General features: G+C 42.8%; 1 protein-coding gene across 2 annotated transcripts in view; it reads right to left on the bottom strand.

Moving 5' to 3' along the window:
• The window catches only part of LOC144770262 (uncharacterized), an 825923-nt gene that overhangs the window by 5272 nt on the left and 796579 nt on the right, over positions 1-24072 (bottom strand). The window lies entirely within an intron of this gene.

Genomic DNA, 24072 nt, shown 5'->3' with positions numbered 1-24072 from the left:
CATCCGCCCTGTCTTATTATGGACTTTTTAGGTATGTTTTCTCTTTTTGTCTTCTCTTCTTACTGGTTTTCTCTTTTTTCTCTATCCATCCATTCTCTTTCTTTTTCTCTTATTGCACTCCTTTTCTTTTTCTTTTGATACTTTTCTATCTATTTATTCATATTCACTTCATGTGGAATGTTTTATTATTTTTTAAAACAGTTGGGTTGTTGAATAGTTTGTATCCTACTTACTATATGGTTTGTCTAGATCAAGGTCTCTCTTTTTTCTGTAACATTTCTATGTCTATGAAAATTGTCTCTTGGAATGTCAAAGGTTTAAATTCTCCCATGAAGAGACAACTTATTTTATGGCATTTGTCAAAGCTTGAGGTAGATATAGCTATTTTACAGGAATCACATCTTATGGTAAATGAATCCTTAAATTTGAGAAGGGGATGGGTAGGTAAAGTCTTTTTGTCACCAGGAGATGGTCAATGAAATGGGATTATAACTCTTTGTCACAAATCACTTTCTGTTAAGTTGCTCTCTCAAGATTCAGATGATGATGGGAGATGGTTATATACTAAACTGTTGATTAGGGATGCTTTATTTTCTCTGTTTAATATTTATGTTCCCAGTGTTGGTGACCCCTCTTTTTGGTCTCATCTTACTCAGCAAATTACACAATACATGGAGGATAATGTCATTTTAGAAGGTGATTGTAATCAAGTTATTGACCCTTTTACAGACCGTATTTCGTCGGTCTCTTTCATACCACACAAAGCACTCGGGGGCAGATTTACAAGCCCTTTGTGCCTCCTTGCACTGCCATTGCATTGCTTTTTTTGATGTAACGGCGGCACAAACAATGCGGCCTATTTACAAAGTGAAGCATCTAGGGAGATGTGTTCTGTTGTTAAGTCAGGGCGTTCCCATGAAGGAAAGTCTTGTAAAAGTGGTGCAGTGTAATGTACAAGATTTCACTGCACCACTTTCAAGACGCCACTGCATCATAACCTTACGCCTGCTCGAAGCAGGCGCAAGGAGTGACACAGTACAGTAAGTACTGCTGTGTGTCGATTTAGATACCATATATAGGTTTCCTAATTTATGCCCTTATATAAGCACAATTCACATTGCCCGTATTTAGGCATAGAAATCCAACCCATATTTAGGTATTATCCATGCTAACTAAATACAGGCATGGCACCTACATCCGTCCATCTATGTCACAACGAGTTCTTGGAACACCAAACTCTTAAGCCTTTAGAACTTCCCCTTGCATGGATTATTGATTTCTCCAAGTACTCATTTATTACGTATGAACATCTATTCCTTTTTTTTTTAAACATACTTAATTGAAACACCTCATCAAACACCTCATCAGAATAAAAATAGGATCATTCTATACATAAGGTATTTTGTTTTTGTTCTTTCATCATATACACAACACACATGTGACTTTGATATACCTCCTGGTTACCAATATAGTTCGTCAGTCATCCGTCTATACGGCATGAGAGATTTTCACATAAGCAGTCAATCAAATGACATTATGTTTAAACTAACTTTAACCATCTAACGAGTCCCCTCCCACCTCCCGATCCCTCCCTCCCTCCTGATCTGCTGTGTCTGATGCAGATGGTCGCCTGATAGGGTTATTTACGTGATACCATCATGTCCTATTCCATCTGTGTCCTATGGTATGCGGACAGTGGTTAGTGTGGGTCCGGCTATGTTTCCAGAAAGAGTGAGATTTAGATTATTGCGTGGGATCATGTTGTGCAGGGATTAGATCTAGGTGTTTAAAATACTCTAACATGGTGTCCCATTCCATAGAGATGGGTAATTTCCATAATCCTCTTGTCTCCTCTTTTCTAAGCACCGCTTTCTCAGCCCCACCCTACTGTATCATCTCATCCTGCCAACTAGACAGTGACGGGCATCTAGGGGATTGCCATCTCATGGTGAGGGCCCTGATGGCTAGTACAAGAGCAAGATCCAGGGAAACATTTTTGAACTTTCTGCGCTGTGGTGCATCTATGGAGCCTCATAAGACACTCCAGGGCATTGTCTTGTACTGTCATATGCGTGACTTCTCTCAGAGAGTGACGAACTCCGGTCCAATAATCTAATATACACGGGCATGTCCATAGCATATCGATAAAGTCTGCCTCATCGCCTTTGCAGCGGGGGCCGCTGTGTTGGGCCTCTGGGAACACTTGATGTATTCTCTGTGGGGTGAGGTATGACCGATGTAGGACCATCGTTTGGATACATTTTAGTTTAATGTTGCAAGATACCCTCCTGGGGTGTTCTAGCATGCTTGCCCAGGCTTTTTCAGTGAGTTCTAAGCCAGCGACCACTGCCCATTTTGTCCTGAGATTCGTGAGTGCGATACCAGCATGTGCCCTGATACTGATGTACAACCATTTGTCCCCCAGCTCCCATATAATATAGTAAGCGAACTAGGTCATGTTGCGGGGGTTCTCTGCATTGCAGTGCCCACCTATTCTTAATATGGTGTGGCACGATCACATTTAGCAGATACTGACTATCCGGTGCCCTAGTAGTCTGTACAAATGTGTCATGGTCCAATAGATTACCATCGCCAAAAAAAACACCAACCTCCTCTACTCCCGCCTCCGTCCAGGCGTGTATTCTAGCCTTTCGTGAGTCTGCCCCAGGGGGTGTAAATACCCAGTAATGGGATATTGGGAGAATAAGGGGTTATATCTGATGTATACTGTAGAGCTTTTCTCCAGCATTGTAGCGCAGTTCTCAGCAATGGGGGTCCAGGGGAATCCTAGCTTTGGGCAGGATCAGGGAATATAACATACCTCAGTCAATATCCCTAGATGAAAACACAATTTCTTGTAGGTTTCTCCCTGCTATCCAATAGGACAGCCACTGGATTTGACAAGCATAATAGTATGCCCTAAAGTCAGGAACCACTAACCCTCCCTTGCGAGATTCCAGTTGTAGCTTCTGAAGGCTCACTTTTCGGCGACCCGCTCCCCATATGAGTTCCACCAGAATAGTATTACGGAAATACTAGGTACGGAAAATGGACTGAGGTACCACTATGGGCAGATTCACGAAAAAATATAATAACCGAGGAAGCACTACCATCTTAGAGATTGCAATTTGCCCCATCACCAAGAGGGGCAATGATGTTCAAAAGGCCACACTTGCTCGTAGTGCCGTTATGGCCTTCAAAAGGTTACCCTCCAGTAGATCTGTCTGTGATCTGTATACTTGTATTCCAAGATATTTGAACGTGGAATGGGCTACTGGGAGAGTATAGGTACCAAATTGAACCTCCCCCGGGCAAGGTCCCTCCTGGAAATAAAAGGATATGTGATTTCCGTGAGTTAATAATGAGGCCTGAGATCTTTCCAAAATTGGAAAGAACAGTGGGTAGGGGTATGGCATTAGCAGATAAGTCACGAAGGTATAACAGAATATCGTCTGCATATATGGAGGTGAGGTGGGCTGTGCCATCAATAGGTATTCCCAGCTGGTCAGCTGTCTGTCTTAGGGCTATTGCTAAAGGCTCCAGCGCATGTACAAACAGCAGGGGGGACAAAGGGCATCCCTGCCGTGTACCCCTGCGGACAGCATACTCGTGAGAAATATGCTGTCCGGTGCGAGCTCTCACAGTGGGAGATGCATAGAGTAGTCGAACACAACGGAGATAGCCATCAGGGAAACCAAAACATTGTAGGGCAGTGAACACGCAATCCCAGGTTAAGGAATCGAAGGCCTGACTCAGATCTATCGCCAGACAACCCACTGTGGATAGGTATCTGGGGTAGCTTGCATAACATAGTGTATTCGTCTAGTACAGTGGTCTTCAAACTTTTTGATGACATCAAAATATTTTAGGCATAAGGACCCCCTCTTGACAAAAATTTCTAGAATCTAGTATTCCTTATCATTGGCAACCATGAATGTTCTCCAGAGAAATGATCAATCTGTGGTTGCACCTCATTAGTACCAGTTTAACACCCAAATATAGCAATAAGCAACAAAAAGGTAACCGGTACAGCTTTACAAAGAGGGTCTTCTACAGAGTGGCAACACCTGTTGCTGCTTTTTAGTCACTTTTGAACCTTTTGAGTAAATAATTGTTTTGTTAAAATTAGCAGATTAAGTGACAGATGATGGATTATGTGTCAAATGCAGCAAATCTATAATTATGCTAAAATTGCTGTGGCCTCACAATCACATAATTCCAGTGTACCGTGGTATAATAGCTGTAATGCATGGGCTGCAACTTTATTGCACGACATTAGAGGAAAACCATACTATATTTCATGGGATGCTGATATCTTGGCATTTACAGCTGCATATAATTAGAGGTACCTGAACATCATTTATCTTAAATAAAATTATGTACGTTTTTAGGTCTCTCACCCTTAGGTAGTTACATATATAATATTGGGCTGCTTTAGTGAATAATAAATACATGCACTATAATAAATTCTGACACCTCCATGCAAAAGTCTGTGTGAAACCAGACAGCCACAGAATTTATTTGTGGTTGGTACAGTGGAGAATAGTGACTTGTGTATTTTTAGTGCTATGAATCAACTGCCTGTGGCAGAAAGCACTGTGAATTTGCAAGTCTTTATTTTATACTTGCATTACACACAGTATAAGATAGACCGCTACAAAATGAGCAAAATGTTTATGATAAAATGGCGCTTCCAAAATATACAGGCTACTTCCAAAATATAGGGGCTTATTTATCAGCCCCTTCTGCTGCAGGTGTGTCGTTTTTTATGATACCAAATTGTGTGTCAGCAGAAAGGACAGGAGTGCACGGGACTTATAAGTACATTCTATTCCTGCTCTTTCGAAATGGCGTAGGACAGTGCAGCAAAAAATACTTGCGCAGCTGCCCTAAAAAATTTCATTGTAAATGAGGCCCATAGATTTTAATATTATTCAGACCCTATGTAATGCAACTTTTTTTACATAACTGTCACTTCAACACATTCTCAGGGATAGTAAGCGCTATGTAAATACGACAATCACTTAATCTCCCCATACCCAACAATAAAAAAATTATGAATGTGTCCTCATGTAATGCAATTGGTGCTATGTAAAGTGCTCTGATATCCGATTCAGGTCAAGCCAGGCAGACATCTGAATACACCTTTCTGAAAGTGTGCTGCTGGCCTGAAAGAAATGCTAATGTTCACAACGAGTTAATCTGCAAGTCCTTTACATTTGCAGATTAACTCATTGCACACATTTGCATTTCTTTTACAGGCCAGCAACACACTTGTAGAAAGGTGTTTTTAGCTGACTACGATTCCCCAGCACAGGAGATTCCCGGAATTAACCGTCTGGGATGTTTTCTTTTATCAAATGAAGAGCACGACCCCCTTCCCATGCCTCCATGGCCCCCCTGGGGATCGCGCCCCACAGATTGAAGACCACTTGAAGGGACGTGCTGCGGTTCGGTAGAAATCCGCATTGGTCGCTGTGTATCAGGGTATTGAGATAGGGTTGTATATGGTTCGCGAGTGATTTTCTTAAAATCTTATATTCGGTTGCCTGTAGGGATAAAGACCTACAATTAGTAATGTCCATGCTATCACGACCCGGCTTGAGTATGGAGGTGACCAGGGCCTGCATAGTGAATTGAAGTAAGTGACCAGTTTCCAGAGCTGCCTTATATACTTATTCTAGTTTGGGAACCAGGGCATCTGAATAAGTTTGATCAAACTCTATGGGCAGACCATCTAGGCCAGGTGCCTTATTACGATTTAATCCTTTAATCGCAATATGTATTTCTTGTTGGGTTATAGGGCCTTCTATGTCTTTCTGTATGCCTGCCGGAATGGAGGGAATCGTTAAGTCTCGTAAGAAGTAGACTACAGAGGTTTCAGTGTTGTGTGTTGGGGCTGCATGAAGAGTACTGAGATAAATGCAAAAGGCTTCATTTATCTCTTTTTGCGTATTGGCTGACCCACCAGATGGTATATGAATATGGGTAATAATGGGAGGTTCAGGTCTGTCCCGTACTATCCGGGCTAATAATGTCCCAGCTCTATCTGCTTCCGAATGTTTATGTTGCAGAAAGGTGCAGTGGTTCATAACCCGCAACGTTTCGAGTGTTTCGGCGTGGTCAATATGAGCATTTTGTAACGCATCCCGTTTGTCTGGATCTGTCACTGCTTCATGCTCTAAGGTGGTCATTAACTTCTCTACTCTTATCAAAGTCTGGTGTATTTCCTGTCTGGCCCCCACAATCCATCTGATAGCGGCTCCTCTCACCACCACCTTACGCGCATCCATCTCAATTAGGTTGGAGGAAGCTGTGTTCCAGTTTTCAGAAAAATAATTATCAATGGTATGGGATAGTATAGTCCGGAACAAGGCGTCCTCCAATAACCGTGGTCCCAATCTCCAGGTGCGCACTGGGGTTGGTACCCAACCCCAGGCCAGGGTAAGCTCGAGGGGGCTGTGATCAGAGAGTGTTTTCGCCAAAAAAATAAGTGGATTGACAGATCTGCGTAGCTATGTTAGTGGAACAGAGGAATCTATCTATCCTAGTGTGGAGCTGGTGGACTGGTAAGTAAAATGAATATTCCTTATGTGTAGGGTGCAGATGGCACCACACATTCGATAAACCCCAACCCTCTAACCAGGTTTTCAGTGTCTTTGCCAGTCTGTAGGCACTAGTGCCGTGTAATGGGGGGTGGGATCTATCCAAATCCATATCTAGCACCGCATTTTAGTCCCCTCCCAGCATCCATGAAATTGTATCCCACCCGGTTAATGCTATGCTCAGCCGTTGAAAGAATTTGTCCTGTCGAAGTTCGGGCCTATATACTACCCAGGAACACAGTTATGCCATCCAGGGTGACCTTCAATAGGATGTACCTACCCTGATCATCTATGCGACGATCCAATTCCCTGAACAGGACTCCATGTCGGATCCAAATGGTTGCTCCCCTAGAGGATGCTGAGTAATTAGTGGAATAAATATGTCCCGCCATTTCTTGCGGGTCTTCTGAGCCTCGGTGTCAATAAGTTGTGATTCTTGGAGGAAGACTATATGGGCTTTAAGTCTAAGGAGATATGTGTGGAGTCGGTGCCTTTCCTGCACTGCTCCTAGACCCCGCACATTCCAGGTTAGTAGATTGCAGGAACCTACAGTGGTGCGATCACTAGGTATAAGACTTTGTGGTGAATGAAGCTCCCTATGGAGCGGAGCCAGTGAACTATTGCAGACCAGAAGTTCCCCATTCCCCTAAAACTAACAACACTTGGCTCCACTCCGAAAGTGCGTTTGGCCCAACATCCAACTTCAACATTCAAAAACCATGAAACAGTGCGTTAGCTTTGGGGGTGGGTCGCGGTCGCAGCCCATATGATCGTTGCATGAACATCTATTCCAGAGGGGTTCATTCATGACGTTCCTCTGCCCGACTTTTACATCAATACTGGCATTCCTAAACACCTTCAAGATATAAATATACCTTCACTTGCCATTGTAAACCACGGTTCAGCTGCACAGCTCGACACGGCTCGCCACGGCAAGTTTGGAAGGAATTTGAGTCCCCGTTTGACGCACTGACCAGACGCTGCCATCCTCCTCGCAGAGAATCCAGCTCCAGTGTTTTGACTCCCCTTGCGGGGTGTTAGAGATCGATACTCGGAAAGAGATTCTAACCCCTCTCATTCTAAGGTATAGAGCAGACTAGAACCTAGAGCGACTTTTGGACTTTTGGCAAATCTTGGCAACTCCAAACCTAACTATAGCTAAACTAGACTATAGACAAACAGCTCCTAATTCTTACTTCGTACTACAATTAGGTTAGGTACACTGGGGTAGAACAAGCTAGAAGCACCAGATGTGTATTCACATTTTAGCCTGTGTTATTTATGTATGTATTTTCATGAATATATGTCATAGCTACAAACCATGCTATTGCAGCATTATTTTATTTTACTGCTATCGCTGTACGTGATATACTTCACATTCTGTCTTATGGTTGTAGCCGTTCATAACTCTTGCATGAGAAATAAGACTGTTAAATAAACCCTTTGTATTGAAACGCCTGTCTACCTATTTCTGTGTAAACTCTGTAGAAACAAAGCATGCACGATTGACTCAGGGGGAACTGTTATCTATTGTTTCCACAATTCTGAGACTGTTAAGATTCTAAGGGAAACAAAGTGGGGATAATAATACCGTGACCGGTGAGGCTGCAACTGACCCAGTCGTAACAGCTTTTTATCAAACAGGTTTTAATGAAACCGATGCAGATGCGATTCCTATCCATCCAAATTTAAGGTAAGCCATCACACTAAAACGTATAAAACATGGCCTAACACCAAGAGGTGGTAGAGCAGTTTTTGTGATATTGGCACATGAATCTCACCAGACAGAGGTATTCTATTCATGGATAGTATTTCCTGAATCATATCCAGTAACAAAAATGTTTCACTTCTACAAAGAAGATGAACCGCCTGAGGAATATATTTCTTTCAAGGATGTTGAAATTCCACTCCCATACAGGAGCATCAGCTCTAGTTTAAAGGTGCCCTAAAACATTCAAATCACATTACCAAGCTAGGTCCACTAGGTAGACCAGGAGCAACATGGCAGATTTTAGCCGGCTACACAAAGCATCCTGGCATCGAAGACATGTAAAATGAGGAATTACTCACTCAACTCAAACAGTAAATTTTTTTTTACAGACAATTAGTTCAATATGTAATGCAGACTTTCACAGTCCAACCACAATTAACCATTCCAAATAAAACCCCTCACCAGGGGAATACACTAAAAATTACTCCACAGACGTTACACGTAGTCATGGATAAAATGCCCACAAAACATGAACAAATTCCATTCTGGATAGCTCAAACAATTACTCAAATCAAAGCGGTATTTCCTAATACTAGCCCTTATAAGGAACACAGAATTCTAACAATCTGTTTACCAATGGGGATAACACCACATCTGGAAGACTGCACCACTTGGGGCATAGTCTTTGCTGTCATCTACACTAAAACATATCGTGTTCTGTCTATTGCGGTAATACCTTATGTCCTGAAACAAATTCAAAACGAATACAGGGCAGAGCCTGCTCTGAATTTAGGTATGAAGTTACTGAAAATTTTCGACCAGGTCTCAACAATAATATTATCTAATATTAAAGGAGAAGCAGAATCAGTGGCGATCCACAAGCAATAAAGGGAATTTGATGTAGCAGATCATCTACATGAACTACCCAGAATAATTGAAAAATCTTATGAAGAATTAGGCTGAGACAGTTTGGGAGGAAAGCCAGTTAAACCACAACTGTCTGGAGGTCCTGAAAAGGAATCTATTAAACAAAATCCTACCTCTTCTAAAAAGAAGTGGGAAAATAACAAACACAATTCAAAAGAGAAATGTTCTCAATCCTGAGGTGGGTCTCTTCAAAAGGAGCCCTCTGAAAGGAGGTATTACCTCAGGAATAGGGATAATTTGAGAAAACCTGATAGGTATCAAGATACTGATGCAAGATCCTCTCGTACCTTTCAAATTTAGTCACAGACATCTAAAAGAAGATGAAGTCCAAAGGCAATCAACACATTCAGAAAAACAAACCAAAACCTCAATTCTCCAAGAAGAAGGTAGCAGGTCTGAAGATCAGACATGCCGAGGATTCAGAGAACTCAAGTCAAGAACGGAGAATGGGCTCTGACAATGCTGGACAGTGCAGCAGAAGTAACAATAGCTCACCAGAACCTGAAGGAACTTCTGGAGACAGTGGATTTGAATGAGTACATACAAGTAGAGACTGTAGACACCAGGGTCAGTTCTCCACAAACATTATATGAAATAACACTGCAGATGGAGGGAGACATACCAAGAAAAGTGAAAGCACTCTTTTGGGAGAGACTTTCAAAGGGTTATGATATTCTTCTAGCACAACAGGACTGGCCACCAGAATTTGTCAGGGAGTGCCTACATGGCAAAGACATCATTATGTCTTCTCCAACCATGCTCCAGTACATTTAAAATATACATATACCAGGAAATGGGCAATTGCCCAGGCCCCATCATTATATAAAAATCATGTAGGATGGCATGAGGACTCACCACAAGACAGCAAGATCGCAGAGAAGCTGGTAAATAAACAACTATCGCTTTTCTTAGAAAGTAACAACCTCTTAGCGGCCTCCCAGACAGGATTTCGTCCAGGGCAGGGCACTAACATAGCCCTCCTGACAGCAGTGGAGAAGGCCAGAAGCATTCTGGACACAGGAGGATCAGTGGCAGTGATCCTCCTAGACCTCAGCGCGGCCTTCGACACTGTAGACCATCCCACCCTAATCCACCGACTGGGAGAGATCGGATTAAAGGGTCTGGCCCTGAAATGGCTAGAATCCTTTTTGACTGGACGCTCCTTCCAGGTGCGGGAAAACGACAGCTGCTCATCCATCATCCCCCTCCGGTGTGGAGTGCCACAGGGCTCATCTCTGAGCCCTACACTTTTCAACGTGTACATGGCCCCACTGGAGAAGAGGGTCAGCTCGTACGGCGTGTCAGTCATCAACTACGCCGACGACACTCAGCTGGTCGTTACTCTTTCCCACCCTCACCACGCTCCTTCCGACCTCCACAGCTGCCTTTCCGAAGTCCACCGATGGATGAATCTCTCCTCCTTGAAATTGAACGGGTCCAAGACCGAGATCCTCCTGATGGGCCACAATGGGCCCTCTTTACCATCTTACCTTTGGCCCAGGTGCCTAGGGGACCCTCCCGCACCCAAGGAAGAGGTCAAGAGCCTTGGTGTGTGGATTGAGAAAGACATGAGTTTTAAAACCCAGGCAAAGAGAACCGCAGGGACATGCTTTGGACTACTCAGAGCCTGCAGGAAGATCTTTCCCCTGCTCCCAGAGACCGCAAGGAGGCTCCTCATCCAGGGTCTAATCCTGGCAAGATTAGACTACTGTAACGCTATATACTTGGGAGCCCCTGAAGCCACCTTGAACTCACTGCAGAAAGTCCAAAATGCCGCAGCCCGCCTACTTACGGGCACACCTGGAAGATCCTCCGCCAGGCCGGCCCTCAACTCTCTCCACTGGCTCCCAGTCAGAGAAAGGGTCCTGTTCAAAGCCCTCTGTCTGGCCCATAAAACACTCAACAACAACGGTCCCCCTCTTCTGAAAGAACTTTTAATCCCATACAAAGCAAAGAGGGATCTCCGGTCCAATGCAGAAAACCTTATTTCAGTCCCTAGAGTGAGAAAAGCTAAGACCGGTGGCCGTCGCTTCTCGGTTCACACGGCGAAACGATGGAACCAGTTACCCCGAAAACTTAGGACAGAACCGACTATCTCCAGTTCAGAAAGACCTTAAAGACCTTCCTTTTCCCGCAAATATAATCCCACTAGTCGGCTAAAACCCCTGGAGAAGCAGATTAGCGCTGGGATGCTCTTCGGAGTTACTACGCGCTTTACAAAACCATTAAATAAATAAATAAATAAATAAGATCCAGTTAAAAAAAATCAACCAACTGCACAAAGGCAGTATCCGATTAAGCAAGAAGCTTATAAGCAGGTCAGGGAGATCTTAGATCAACTTGAATACCAAGGGGTGATTGAAACATGCACCTCCTCAATGATCCATCTTTTGTTTCCTGTATCAAAACCAGACAACACATATCGTCTAGTTTTGGATTACAGACACCTAAACTCTTGTTGTAAAACATTTGCAGTGCAATATGTGCACAGTACAGCATTAATGATTAACAATGTGCGTAAAAAATATAAAACCACATTATATATTTCTAACAGTTTCTTTTGTCAAAACAATACACCTGAAAGCAGGTACTTAACAGCTTTCTCAATAATGGGAACGCAACGTCACTTCCGTCGACTCCCACAAGGGTTCAAGAACAGCCCAGGGTTATTCTCAGCAAGGGTAACAGAGTTACTACAAATGTATGGTGACGAGGCATTGTCATATGTCGATTACATCTATCTGACAGATGATTACCTGGACAGGCACTTGAACAGGGTGAGCATCATTAAACTGGGCTTTGCCTCTGAGGGTTATAAATTCAATTTAGAAAATCAGGAATTGCCCAACTAAATGTCCTTTTTCCAGGATGCGAACTATCAAGTGAAGGCAAATGCCTGGTAGCCAACTTTTTAGAAAAGTGTACGCTGCTCCAGCCTCCAAAAACGCAGAAAAACTTACAGTCAATTCTAGGTTTCCTGAATTTAGGAACAACAGACATTCTAAACTACACAGAAAGGGTTAAACCTCTCTACGAATTAATCAAACCTGATTTTAAAATCACACATTGGACACAGGAACACACAGATATCCTGAGTTCACTACAAGCTGACATGTTAGCAACAACACTTACAAACACGCGTAAACGTACCCAACTTAGTGATCTGATTCATTCCGAGTCAATGCAGATTCACCTACTTAACTTTTAACGAAGGTGAAATAGTACCAATTGCATACACATCTCATTTGTATACACAAGCAGAAATTAAACTTTCATCAACAGAAAAAATTCTGACAGCAGTGCAAACCACTGTAGCAAAAGGAAGAGAAACACATTGTGGTTGTAACTCCTGTACCAGCCTTAGAGGCAGTTACAAAAGCTAACATTCCGAAAGCAAAAGCTTTACATCCGAGATGGATACAATGGGCTAATTCACTTGCTGCAACTGATGTTGAATATGTTTTTGATCCTTACTTGAAAACACAAGCATTCCTGCAATACAATTATGAATGTCCTCTGCCTATTGAGATTCTCCCTCTTGACCAGTAAAAATTTACAATTTATACTGACGGATCTGCACAACCCGCTACACGGGTTAGCAAGCTTACAGTGCAGCATGTGCGATCGTTAAAGGTCATCTGTGCGATGGCAAATTCAGACCAATGGTCACAAAAACACAATCTCTAGGAGATTGTACAGCTCAGAGAGCTGAACGACAAGCTGAACTACAAGCATTCAAAATGGCACTTGAAAATACGGATTGCGAATTCCCCACATGCATAGTGTGCGATCCTTTTATTTTACTTTGTGCAATCATATAATGAATATTTCCAGAATAGGCTTCAAAATGGTTTCAAAGATGCAAAAGGTGGCACAATCAAGCCTAAAATGCTTTGGAACAAGTAGTTCAGTTGTGAAACAGACAACGTGATATACACGCTGAGTCATCAATGTGATAGCGTTCACGTCGAAGGGAATTCATTGGCTGATGAAGCCGCTAAGGGGGCTGTGCAAACGGCTTCCGTAGCTGCAATCACTCATTCAAAAACAAACATAGACAGTGAAGTAATACTGGCTGTCAATGCTTCAAGCAAAGGCAGCGGTGCAGCGTTACCTAAAAAGTTTCCACTCAAATACTCATATATAATTGATGCACACTGCATTCCATTTGCTCGAATCCCTGGAGTGGGGGATAGGGTAATCCCAAACATGGAACGAAGAGCAGCTTTGATTTACGAAGCACCTCTGGGAGAGGGTCTGACACATCAGAGGATCTCTAAAACAATTTTAAAACTAAAAGAGATGTACTAGTGGCCAGGAATGAATACACTGATTCATATCTTCAACAATATTGGCATAGGGATCGCAGTACAGAACACCACCAGACACCTGACTACAACATAGCCAGCCCAGTTCAAACACAAATATTAGACAGCATTCGACTATCTACATGCAGGAGTCCTTTTGGACAAATGCAATCCCACAAAAACGAAATCAAGGTTCCTATGGATGTGGCCGCAGTGCTCGGCTGACGCTTGAACTGTTATACAAGATTTGTGAGTCTTCATCTGCATATACACAATTGGCACACTACACTCTGACCAGGGCCCAGCGTGTAGCTCTCGAGCTTACAAAGAAGCCATGGCCAGTTTGGGTGTAGCATTGCGGTATTCTTCTCCATTCCATCCTGAGGGAAATTCTGTTGTGGAAAGAAAAAACCGGGACATAAAGCAGTCTATAACAGCTAGGGTATTAGGTTTGGGTGATGGGTGAGTCACACATCTTTATGGGGTCCAACGCTCATTAAACAATTTGCCAAGAAGTTCTCAAGGGGGTGTCACTCCATATTTGGGTCTAGAATGTTGGCACCGGACCTTGACATGAAAGGCACAGTGGTGGAAAATAAAGAATTGGACATCATAGACCGTTTGGCTGTTTTACAGGACTTAAATGAACTAAGATCGAAACAAAGCACCGTGTTCCTGAAGCCAACCACCACTGGGGTAAAAACAGCCGTCCCAGCAAGTCCTTCCTGGATCCCAAACCTTGGTGTTCTAGTCAAAGAAAAGATCGCGGACTAGAAGGAATTTGGGCCTTCTTGCAGACAACCAGTACCTGTCCTAGCAATCCACGGATCAAGAACAGTACTTTTGCCACCCCTTGCTGGTAAAAAGGAGAAAAGATGTGTGTCCATTGACCTGATCAAACCACACTATGTGGCCGATACTAAGCAGTAGGCCAAGTGGACTCTGACAATGTAGCAGACGCACTCCTCTAGCTACAATCCAAGAGGTTTAAACTGAGAAACTCATCACCTAGAAGATTCTACAGTGAGGAATGAAGGACTAAGCAACAAACCTATGGAACCCGTTCCTCTTGAAACCCAAATAACAGTTCATCCTGATACGCCTGTCTACACCAACGTAACAAGTGATCAACTGGTTCCAGCAATTTCAACAAAGCCTGAAGCAATTCCAACCATTGACAGAACTGCCTCTGGCTATTTCATTAACTTTGACACATTTTCTGAGGATCCCAGTGAACCTGAAACAACACCAGCACAAAGAACTTTCAAAAGAACAAGCAACAGATTTTTGTCATCTCCTGAAAAAGACTTATCTGGTTTCACCATGGATTGAACCATGGATTGTTTTGAGAATATTCTTCTTTCTACTTTGGTTAGCTCTGGTAATAACTCTGGATATGCTGATAAACGGAAGATATATTCTAATGGACACAGCAAGTAAAAGAGTGAACTTACTTCTCCAGCCTCACAAATCATCCCATTGTGAAGCAAGAGACTTGTCAGCAGTGAACATCACAGCTGTTACTATACCAGATGGTATAGTTGGGACAAAACTGATTATGACATTTTTGGCCTGTTGGAACTCTTGAAGACTTCACACTTGTTTAAAATTTCGTTAAGTGACTTTATTACCTCTAGTACCTTTTCTGATGATTGGAACTTTGGGACTGTTAATAACATGATGTCTGATCTAGAAATGTCTGCAGTATTCACAAATTATGAATATTTGGAGGGTTCATCAGACTATGAGCAAATGTATTGTTATAACCACTATGGCCATCATTTCTTGCATAGAACTGCATCACCTAGAAATGTATTTATGTATAACCAATGGGAACATTGTCCTACACCTCAAAAACTTTTACAAAGAAATATCCATATTTTTCAGGGTTTAACTTGTCAAATTTATAAACGTGTGAACAAGACAGAAACTAAAAATATGTTAACCAATACAAAATAGATTTATTCTGCAGCGTTTATTGCCCAACTGTCTAGACAGGGTTTCGACTTTTGGAAAGACAACATTGAGACAAAATTTGTCTGGGGTACAAAAGATTGGCAAGTGCAGGAGTAAAGCCTGTATCATCCCTGAGCAAATTATGTTTTTGAATGGCACTGTCCAACGAACGTCTTGCCTTGGGATAGCCAAGATCAAAGACATGAACACTCCGTCCATACCTGCACCTGCTAGTAATAGCACTACACATGCTATTTTGCATCACAACAGATCAGATCCAGATCCAGATTTGAGCAAATTGTTGCTCTGGCCCACAGACACAAACAGCTGTCAAGATTGATTCCTGAATAAAACACAGGGTTTCACTATCAATAGGCCAGAACCACGCTATGTTCAAAGACAGCATACAGGGGTAGTAACAACATACAGTGTAGGGAAACGTTGCCTTGATTGGCTTCAGAAAGCTACACTAAAGGATGTGAAACAACACTTATCTTTACTTCAAGAAGGCGCAGACCTTAGGGAATTCTTGCTAGGTCCAAGAAAACCGCATCAATCAAAAATGTTTCATATGTGCCGCTATCTACGCTACTTATAATGAAATATGGAAGGTTAACCAAGCAGAAACTTCAGAAAGAATAGGAGAAGTTGATTTAGAGAAATCCCTCGCTGTAGTAGACAATGGGTTAACAAGTCTGTCATCAATGATATTCATTGGTCAGCATTGCATCCTCTGCCATAGGCATCATGGAACACAGCAAGTAAAAAAAATCCAAGTAAGAATGAATGATTGCTGCTCCATGACCAATCCAGAGAAGGGATCCAAACACAGCTTCAGCCAAAGTGAATGAATAGCTGAAGAAAAACTCAGCTCAGTAACGAATCCAAATAGATTAGCATAAAACAAAATATCCAACGAAGGGGCACAAGTAGCTCTGCCCGCTCATCACCAGTGTAATGAAAGGTGAAAGTAATCCTCATGGAGTTTGTGAAAACTAGCACGCAGGAGAGAAGCTGTCTTTTAACAAATTGTAGATTTATTTCATCGAGGAAACAGCATGCATATACAAGTCAGGTCAAGCAGTTGAATGCCAACTGACAGAATGCTCCCCCATGTATATCCTATGTCTATTTCAAAACCTGCACCTCTCCCCGAGCCTTTGTATGTGTGTGTGTGTGTGTATGTGTATGTGTATATATATATAAATATAAATATATATATATATATATATATATATATATATATATATATATATATATATATATATAAATATATATATATATATATATATATATATATATATATATATATATATATATATAACCTACTGGCGGTCGCCAGTAGGTAGTTATAGTTAGGACCTAGTTTCCATAGGAAATCGTCAACATTCTATTTGGATTAACTTTGGCCCTGGTGGATGACTCTTTGCAAATTTCTCAAAGAAGATGGCTCCGTCCGCTGCGCTCCTTCCCTGAAAATTTGGGGGGGATTGGTGAAGTGGGGGCTGAGATAAAAGGGGGGTCCCAAAACGTGTTTTCTCCATGTTATTTTCCATAGGACGTTTAGACACGGCTACAGGTCGAACGGCTGAATGGATTTATAAGAAATTTGGCAAAACTGTAGAGTCCGGCTCGCAGATTACGCTTTTTGTGGAATGGTGTAAATCCGTTCAGTAGATGTTGAGAAAATGAAAGTTAAAGTCAATTATATATCTATAAGCGCGGACGGGTGCGCGCACTCAAGCTGCTGCGCGCGCGCGGATTTTTTTTTTGCTGCATGACGTCTGTTAACGTTCGATTCGAAGGAAATCAGGAAGTGTTGACCGCCATTTTGTCACTGCAAGTAAATATATTGTCATTTCAAAGCGTTGGAACATGGAAAGGGGAGAAGGTAGAGATTGTTTTGCTGCGTAGGTTTTCTCAGGGTGTGCAGTAAGGACCTTAAACGCGAAAATATATATATATTTTTTTTCGAAAAAAGTTGCGGGGTGCGCGCGAGTAAATATATTCTCGTTTCAAAGCGTTGGAACATGGAAAGGGGTGAAGGTAGAGATTGTTGTGCTGCGTAGGTTTTCTCAGGGTGTGCAGTAAGGACCTTAAACGCGAAAATATATATTTTTTTTTCCGAAAAAAGTTGCGGGGTGCGCGCACTCGGGCGCGCACAACTATTTACAAAAGTGTGAAAATGGAGATAAATCAGAAGTTTGAGTGCTTTGATATAAGGTGGCTCTGAAAAGAGCCCTTGGTTAATTGAGTTGTTTCTGCATTTATAAGTAAGTACCGATGCAGAGTCTGATATAATATTGTTGGCAGCATTTTGAAAGGAAAGACAGGGGCCCATTTTCTGGTTAACAGGCGACCAGGCCAACTTTTCACGCCAGGCCCATTCCTGCAAAGTCGACCGCCATTTTTAGGAGATCTGCAACCACCAGCAGTCACTGGGTTGCAGGAGCAGATGGACTCAAGCCTGTCGGGCGAAGCATCGTTGCACCGCCACAGTGGACGAGACCCTGCTGGGTGAGTGGAGCGTCGCTGTACCGCAACAGTGGGAGAGTCCTTTGCTGGGCTCGTGGAGCGTCCCTATACCGCCACAGTATGCGAACCCTTTCCTGGGCTCGTGGAGCGTCCCTATATCGCCACAGTGGACGAACCCTTTGCCGGGTGCGTGGATCGTTGGGGGTGCAGCTGAGGGGCCTCCACCTGGGGAGGCGGGAGAGGCTCGTCCGCGCCGCCTCTCCCTCCCAGTGCACCCCACGGCGTCTTGCTGACATTTGTTATGGCCGGACCAGGCGATGAAGAGAGGGGGGGGGGGGTCGGAGGCATATGCAAGACATTCCCCCCTCGTGGCCTGCAAGGCGCTGAAAAAAGAAGAGAATGGGAAGACAACTACATCTTGGATAGGGCCCATGCCTTCTCTGGCCGATGGCGGCCGGCCGCTCTTTGCCACGGCCCCAGGAACGGATCCCTTGGTTCATCCTGACTATTCACGTAATGGTTCTCCACCCCAGGCCGTTGCCGACGGCTTTTGTAGACTTTCTGACGCTCAAAAACCCTACTAGAAAGCAGCCCAAAAGTAGCCCAACATTGCTACTTTGGGGAAGGAGGGACAGGGACGGCGTCAAGTAGACGGCGAAATGCATTGTGGGTTTGTTGCTGCAGCCGTTTGTCATGTAAATAGTTGTTTTAATATATTTTTGTTCAAGAATAAAAACGTTTTAACCTGTTATTTTGCTGTTGTGTGGTATATTTCTAATATTTGTCACTCTGATGTCGTTTCCCCTCCCAAATGTAACATGTGATTGTAATCTACAGCCGGACATTCCGACAGGACATGAGAGCAAAAGGGGGGTCAGATCTGAAGTTGGGCAGGCGATAAGATCACGTTTTGCTATGTGGGGCTATCTATGTTCGTGATGGGGCCTAAAAGGGGGCAAGATGGCAGGGCCACTGTGCCGTGACTTTCGCTTTAACTCCAACAGTGGTGAGGGTGAACACAAATGAACGCCGCTTATGTACATATACATTTTCATTTTCTACACCACATGAAACCTGCGTCAGGTTTCATATAGGCGTTTTGTTGCAGGTGGGCATTCATTTGCATGAAAGCCCTGTAAAACTAACACAGTGAAATTTAGAAGATTTCACTGAGTCAGCTTTATAGCATTCCTGAATCAAATCCTTACGCCTGTTTGAAACAGGCATAAGGAGTGATGCACCATGCAATGTGTGGCTTGCTCCTGTGCATTGGAGTAGACATGTCGTGCTTATGACGTGATTCCTGCAATGTGCTGCTTTTGCGGCACAGGTGCGTGACGCATCTGTGTTGTTTTTGCTCAATGGTGCTCCACATTGTAAATGCGGCACACCATGGGTGGCGGAGCAGCGGTGCACATTAACTGGTGCATCTCTTGGGATGCACCAGTTAACATAAATCTGCCCCTTTACATTTAAGTATGAGCAGGGGACACAGTTTTGGTGAGGCTTATCCAAGGTTAAAAAGAGATGAGTCCTGTTCACTGAAAACTTGGACATAGGACTCACCTCCTCAGCATCGCTGGACATGGCTAAATAATAGCTGCAAAATGTTACTCTTGTTAAAAAAAATTACTATTATAGTCTCTGAGATTTGTCTCTTACTCTGCAACATCTCATTGTTGTTCTCTTTCTTTAAAGATAACGACAACATTAACCATGAGTGATAATAAGCAATCCGTTGATCTCGATCTTATCGTTGAACTTGTCATTGAAACGTCAGTGGAAGTGGATCCCTTAGATGAATTAAATCCTGAGGATGATGAAGAACATGGTGAGGATGCCGATTTGTCAGAATTGTATGACATAGGGTGGGAAGCTGACGTGCTTCAGCATATGGAACTATAAACATTTATTTTTAAAATGTACTGGAAATAAAAAGTGAAAATGTAAACCGTTTCATTTAAAATTAAACATAACTTGAAAAACAGGTTATGTGTAGTGTTTTAATAAAATAGTCAAATATGCTCATAAAAATATTTCTAAACCAATGAAAAGCTTTATTAACAAGTCATATGACCTGTTATGCTTACGTTACGCGCTCCGCGCCGCGCCCCGGATTGTTGGTCATTCAAACTGAGGCTGGCGTCAGCATGAGAGCGCCAACGTCTCGTGGCTACGCCATTCAGAAAATATTGTTGGCAGCATTTTGAAAGGAAAGATCTGCAACCACCGGCAGTCACTGGGTTGCAGGAGCTGATGGACTCAAGCCTGTCGGGCGAAGCATCGTTGCACCGCCACAGTGGACGAGTCCTTTGCCGGGTGCATGGAGCGTCGCTGCACCGCAAGAGTGGACGAGTCCTTTGACGGGTGCGTGGAGCGTCGCTGCACCGCAAGAGTGGACGAGTCCTTTGACGGGTGCGTGGAGCGTTGGGGGTGCAGCTGAGGGGCCTCCACATGGGGAGGCGGGAGAGGCTCGTCCGCGCCGCCTCTCCCTCCCAGTGCACCCCACGGCATCTTGCTGACATTTGTTATGGCCGGACCAGGCGATGAAGAGAGGGGGGGGGTCGGAGGCATATGCAAGACATCCCCCCCTCGTGGCCTGCAAGGCGCCGAAAGAGGATCGTTCGCGCCGCCTCTCCCTCCCAGTGCACCCCACGGCGTCTTGCTGACATTTGTTATGGCTGGACCAGGCGATGAAGAGAGGGGGGGGGGCGGAGGCATATGCAAGACATCCCCCCCTCGTGGCCTGCAAGGCGCCGAAAGAGGAAGAGAATGGGACCACAACTACATCTCGGGTCGGGCCCATGCCTTCTCCGGCCGATGGCGGCCGGCTGCTCTTTGCCACGGCCCCAGGAACGGATCCCTTGGTTCATCCTGGGGACAGGCCTTGGCGCGTGGTGTCGCCTCCGGACTATTCGCGTAATGGTTCTCCATAGTTGTTTTAATATATTTTTGTTCAAGAATAAAAACGTTTTAACCTGTTATTTTGCTGTCGTGTGGCATATTTCTAATATTTGTCGCTCTGATGTCGTTTCCCCTCCCAAATGTAACATGTGATTGTAATCTACAGCCGGACATTCCGACAGGACATGAGAGCAAAAGGGTGGGGGTCAGATCTGAAGTTGGGCAGGCGATAAGATCACGTTTTGCTATGTGGGGCTATCTATGTTCGTGATGGGGCCTAAAAGGGTGCAAGATGGCGTTGAGCTCGGTTTCTCTCACTAGTTTCATATTTCTCATGAGGGGTTGTTCCTAATGTTTCTATTTTAGCAAGGTCAAAAAGAGATCCTATCAGTGGCCTACTGATTTTGTTCGATTCCTTTTGTTTTCTCTAACGATTTTTAAGTTAAAGTTTGCTAGTACGATACAGCGGCTAGTCCGCATTTTATATATATGTCTTTTTTATTAGGGGTGTCCTCCGGTGGAGTCGGACGATCTACCTCTAATAAACGGTAAGTGTTCCTCTGAAGGAATGCGTCTTGAAAGTGGCTGACTGTAATGCATGATATTTCACTCAGTGACTTTCAGGCCCATGCTGTTTCAAAACTGTGCATGTGTTTGAAGCAGGCGTAGGTATTGACGCAGCATAGAAACTACTAGGAACCAATTGGAAGTGTTGTTTTCAAGTCACATGACTTCACATGCGCGTCTCAGGACGTGTACGCGGTGATAGTATCTGGTTGGAAGTAGCGGTCTAATTCAGGGAAGTTTCAAAACGTGAAAAGGAGTAAATCTAAACACATCCGGATTGAATATATCTTCTGAGTAGTATAAGTTCTATGATGGGTCTATGAAGAAATTTAATAAGTTACAATCGCGAAGTTTTCCCGAAATATATCGGCGGGTGTGGTCGCGCACGATCGAAAGCCAAAAACGGGGAGATAAACGCCCTTTATAATATGCTCCTGGAGCTGTTTTTGGTACAATGAGTTAGTTCTGAAAAGAACTTTTTTTTTTTTTTTTAAAACAACTGTTATGTTGTTTTTTAAATGAAATGAAGAAATTTATCTTTTCTCGGGGCATTTATGACTCTCAATTTTTAGTTTAGTAAGAATGAGGCTCTGCTCTCCGTACAGAATAATTTCTCCACACTCGTTGCATTTCATGTGCACCTTTGCAAGATATGGTCTCAAGTCCATCACAGCACTCGATGGAGATACAGGTCGTCCACCAGAAGATGTGCTGGCCACCTCTGATGGTAATAGCGTGGCCAGGGCTCTTGTCGATGCCTTTGCAAATTCCACAGGGTGCACTTGTTTGACATGCCGCATCATGGTATGTATGGAAAAGGAATATTTTTTTCTTGGATTTCCTCTTGAGAGAACCGAATTGCATATCGTGCAGGTAACTTTTGGCGCATTTACTTTCTTTAATTCTTCAGGATAAGTAAAAAATTTCCAAATAAAAGATTCCTTTTTTCTTTTTAAAGGTAGTCGCTCATTTCCTTCAGATTCGGAAGATGAATGCGGGGCGGCAGCCATTTCAGCAAAGTCTTCCGAAGGGTGTTGAACGTTGTTCTCTTTTGAGAGTACAAAAGATAGTGTGGGAAGTGGGTGGAGTCCTCCGTGTAAATTGCAGAATAGAAACTACTAAGAACCAATTGGAAGTGTTGTTTTCAAGTCACATGACTTCACATGCGCGTCTCAGGACGTGTACGCGGTGATAGTATCTAGTCACGTACGTCATTTGGAAGTAGCGGTCTAATTCAGCGAAGTTTCAAAACGTGAAAAGAAGTAAATTCAAACATATTCGGATTTAATATATCTTTTGAGCTTGATTCAAGCATACAATTGTTAAAGTATAAAACCTTTTATATATTTTTTTAAAATACCAAGGTGTGTACATTCGGTCACACACGAAAGTTTAAAAAGACATTCGGCTCCATTTAATGAAAATTTTCATAATATTAAAAAAGAAGCCTAGGTTTAGTCTGTTTGACGTATTATAAGTTCTTTGATGGGTCTATGAAGAAATTCAATAAGTTCAGATTGCAAAGTTTTCACGAAATATATAGGTGGGTGTGCGCACACGGTCGCGCACGAAATCCTGGAAATGCGCTATCCATTTTATTGAGAACTGTTGCCGAGAGTGCGCACACCGGGTCGCGCACGAAAGTTTAGAAAGGCTATTTTTATTTACAGACAAATTTTAATGCGTTGAAAAAAAGGCAAGGTACAGACTTTCTAATTCTGTATCGCTTTACAAGGAGTCTCTATGCAACTTGAACAGTGAAGAAAACGGCTTGTTTCCGAAAAAAATATTGCCAGAACTTTATGGACAAAAGTATAGGTTGTATACACGAGATATTTTTGAATTAGCATTTTAAAAACCAATGAAATTCACTGAAAAAACCATAGGTTTTACACACGTTATAGTTAGGAAGTAGCATTTAAAAAACCTATGAAATTCACTGAAAAAACCATAGGTTTGACACCAGTTATAGTTAGCTGGAAATTTTACTGATATAAAACCAATGAAATTCCACGTTATAGTTAGTTGGACTCACTATAACTTGCGCGTGTAATGCACTGCTGATGACGTCACATATTACATCACTCATGACATCACTGATAACACCATCTTTGTGACACAGTGACAGACCTCCTTTCACTGTAATCTAACCCTTGAAACGCATATTCAAAAATAGAAACTAAAATGTTCAAAAAAATGGAGATACTCATACCAGTTACAACAACCAATTCAATAATTCCACCATCTATATACACATGCACTAATTCACCAACAGTTCTATATAGTCACTCATACATATATTCACTAATCATATGTAGTGATACACCTACACATCCTGTTACACACCGACAGTCATCCAAAAGTTATTCACACACATACTCACACATGCAAATAAACTATTGAACATCCATTTATTTGCATAAACAGCTATACACACACTACCACTTTACTTCTAAGGAAACTTACACATACTTACTCTCTTAAAAATCACTTATAGAAACACATACTAATTTAAACAGGAACTCTTACAATACCTCACTCTCACATATAGTCACTTATATACATCAATATTCACATATACTACATTAAAACATATGTAGTTACTGATAAAGACACTAAT

The sequence above is a fragment of the Lissotriton helveticus genome, chromosome 1_1 (assembly GCF_964261635.1).
Source record: "Lissotriton helveticus chromosome 1_1, aLisHel1.1, whole genome shotgun sequence".
Taxonomy (NCBI): Eukaryota; Metazoa; Chordata; class Amphibia; order Caudata; family Salamandridae; genus Lissotriton; species Lissotriton helveticus.
Note: the sequence above shows the minus strand (reverse complement) of the source record. Positions and strands in the feature narration are given on the sequence as shown.